The sequence below is a fragment of the Delphinapterus leucas genome, chromosome 2 (assembly GCF_059928025.1).
Source record: "Delphinapterus leucas isolate spDelLeu-1000000601 "Yukka" chromosome 2, BTC_Dleu_Yukka2, whole genome shotgun sequence".
NCBI lineage: Eukaryota > Metazoa > Chordata > Mammalia > Artiodactyla > Monodontidae > Delphinapterus > Delphinapterus leucas.
In genome coordinates, this window is record NC_143130.1 from 142,856,674 (window position 1) to 142,860,290 (window position 3,617).

Sequence of the window (3,617 nt, forward strand, 5' to 3'; positions counted from 1 at the left end):
GGATTTACTCCTTGGAGTACAGAATTAGAAATCTTATGGGGTAGTTCAGGTGGCTTATTTTCCTTGGATAGTTGAAGGATATACTGCTGACCATAAATGAAACATATGCCTGTATTTTAGGTATTCAGATTCCTTTTTAATCCCCTTTAACCTCTAGGAGGTCAGAGATGTTGCTTAAGATGGTGGCGTTGGAGCAGGGTGTTGGTATAGGGAGGTAAGCGAGATGGTATTCTCAGTTAATAAACCTCTTAGTATCTGCTGGTACTAGGTATAAGTAAGCTACACTAGATGTCTAGATGGCTAGACATTAAGGCAGAGGGATGATTTACAAGTTATCTGAAGTATCTGAATTATGAAAGGATGAGGTCTGTTTTGTGTTGGGTTCAGTCTCTAGCCTATCAGTAAACAATGCTATGGCTAGACTGGCCTTCATGGTTCTTATTATGACTGCAAGATGCCCTCCACTATAACCATTAGGAAACTTTAAGAAAAGAAAAAAACGTTTATCACTTACAAGTCCTGGAAATTACACAGCACTCCTGCGGCCACACAGCAAGATTGCAGGCAGAGATTGAGAGAGAGTTTGGGCTTTGGGTTCCAATTTTATTGGTTTTATTGGGGTCAAGGGTTGAGGCCTAGGGTTTCACGTGCTCACTCTTTATTGGTAAATTTAAAACATATGAGTGGGAATTTAAAGCACAGGAAGAGTAAAACAAGTGGCCCAAATGGTTGTTATTGAAATCAGCCAAGATACATAAAACAAAGGAGCCGTGGGAGTGGGGGAGGGGTGGCCTGGCTCTTCATCTAGTCCTGTGGCTGGCCATGTGTTTATTCAAGATAGCCATCTTTGAACTACATGCCTGGGCAATCAAAGCTTAAATCAGGCACTTCCATTACAAAAAAAAAAAAAGACAGAAAACCCAACTGTCAGGGCTTACACTACAAGGTCAAAGAAAAAGCTAAAATGAGAAGAGTTGAAAATTATAGGGCAAGGCTGAAGAAGAAGCAGTAAATCAGATTTAGACACAGAGGTTCCAGTGCACTAATTCAGAATCCCAGAAATAGAGGGGTCAGTACCCTGGATAACTCTTTTAGAGGTAAATCCCTCAGAATATATTCTGAATCTGACTGAGAATATTTTATTTAGTTCTAGGCTTATCAAATGCCTCCACCTCCTTTATGAAACTGATTGTTAAGGAGGCTGGCCTTGTTTTGACAGCATTAATTTTCATAGAGGTGGGATATAGGTTCTATTTCAACAAGACATTTTTGGTCATTGGCATCTTCCATATTTTATGAAATCAAGAAAATAAATCAAGATAGCTGTGTTATGGGGAGGTAGTCTGTCCTGGTTATTAGCATTTCATGTTGTGGGACATCTCCTTGTCCACAACTAGGCACCCAGCTAAGTCCAGAACGCTGACAATTCCTCTGTTAAACATGTATTAAGTGGGCATGTGATTGAAGGTTCACGTTTATTACTCAGAACTTTTCTGTCAATACTTAGTATATCTTGCATTTCAGGGAAGTGAATTTTGCCTCAATACTTGAATTATTTCCAACACAGGAACTTCAATGGGCAGCCAGGGTGAGTGCTCAAAGAAAATGCCTGTAGGACAGAAAACAGGTGACTCACTGCAAGGAATGTAAATTATAGATGTGTATGGAGAATTTAATCTCTTCAGTGGCAAATGATTGAGATGTGGAGGAGAGATGCACAGTGAGTGTCATTATGGGTTTGTCTGACATGTTAAATTTTTGGAAAATAATTGAAACAGACACCAAAGCACTACTACAGCCTTAGTCTTGGTGTACAGGTGGATCATGTCAATTCTACTGAATTCAGAGTAAGAAAGTTTTTAAAAGACCAGCCTGCAAGGTAAGCAGATTTTGCTTTCAGACAAATGCTTACAGGTTCTTGCAACTCTGCCCTACTTGATATCCTTCATCTAGAAGGGATTGCTCCTTTTGAGTAAGGTTTTATATGGACCATGTTTGAGAGTATGAGAGTCATAAAGTACAACGAGTAACTGTAGAGAAACAAAAGCATATTCAAATCAAATGGGAAGATTAATAGTAAAATGGAATGAGAAAAGGAAACATTTGAATCTGCCCTGTTGGGCTGCACTCCACGGGCCGGCAAGCCCTGTATTTGCCCAGCCTCAAGAACGAAGAAAGAGCCCAGAGACAGTGACAGAGACATCAATGGTTTAATGGATGGGGAATCTTATGCATCTGAAGCAAGATCCTGGAGCGACAACGCACCATGTGCAGCACACGGCGGGCAGGACACAGCAGCTGTCTTCGCTGTGAGCAGAGGGAGGTTATAGAGGGAATGGATATCAGGTTGGCTCATCAGTTACCAGGGAAATCAAGCAGAGGAGCACGTCCCTCACTGTCCCTTTGATAAACTATTATAGTAGAGATAGTTCCAGTCTAATGATTAGAACAATCAGTATAGCTGGGGCTAGGGACAAGCACATAACATTTACATTAAGCCCTATGATTAAGAGGGAAGGTCAGTCATGTGAGCAGAGTGTAGGTGAAGCAGGGACTGATCTTGAGCAGGGAACATACAGAGAGCAAGAGAACTGCCATCATGGGTGGTCTGATCACACATGCCTCTTTTCCATTTTCTCTTAAGGACCTGACATTTCATTCTCTCCTTAAAGCCTAATAGCCTTATACTTATAACACAGGGACATACTGTTCCTTTAGTTTCCAGCTAATCGTTTCAGAATGAATGCCTCTCTGTGGGTCTGAAGTTATTCGCTCTCGGAATCAGCTACAGATGTGCACATGTACAGACAAAAGTGAAGAATGCAGGTTTCTTCTCTCTAATATACGAAACATAGGTGAGTTGGGATTTTAAATTCATGGCCTGGGAGACTCAGTAATCTAGCTGTAGTTGACTTGGCAAAGTTATAATTCTTAAAGGATGTAAAAGCTCTTAGGTTAGAGAAGTACCAGAAACTGCTCTTGTCTCTTGTTATCTGGGTTTCCAAGATGATGGGAGTAGAGGAAGAGTTAGGAAGAGACAGGAAGAGGAAAATTTATATTGCGCCTAAACATCTTTGTAAATGTTTTTTCAGGCCATTACCCTACTCGGACACTGCCAGGATTTCCCAGGCAAGACTGCCATCTCTCTTAAATTATGCTCTGGCCTTAAAAGTTTTTAGAAGCTAAAACTGCTTGGAAGATAAGTTCTGATACCTGTAACAAAATTGTTAAATAGCAAAACAATCTGGAGGTAAAAATCTGACAGTTTTCTATCCCAACTGCTACTACTGTTTGGTCAGGGGGAGGTGATATAAAAAATAATTAAGAAATAGATGGGAATGATTATAAAGCAAATAACTTTAAAAAATGCTTATAACGGGGTAACTCTCCTCTTGAGAACTCTGAAACCAATGTTTTTCCTGTCCTGTCGAGAACCAGGGAGGAGTATGAATTCCTCCCAATGCATAACATGAAAAAAGAAAAAAGACATTTTGCAGCAAGTAAAAGAGAGCCTTGTAACCTGAAGTTGTACTTGTTCAAATCTTCACATTCTCAAACAGAAACAGAAATAGTTAGACCTTTTAAAATAATTTGTCCTTAAAAAGTCAAAACTGTAA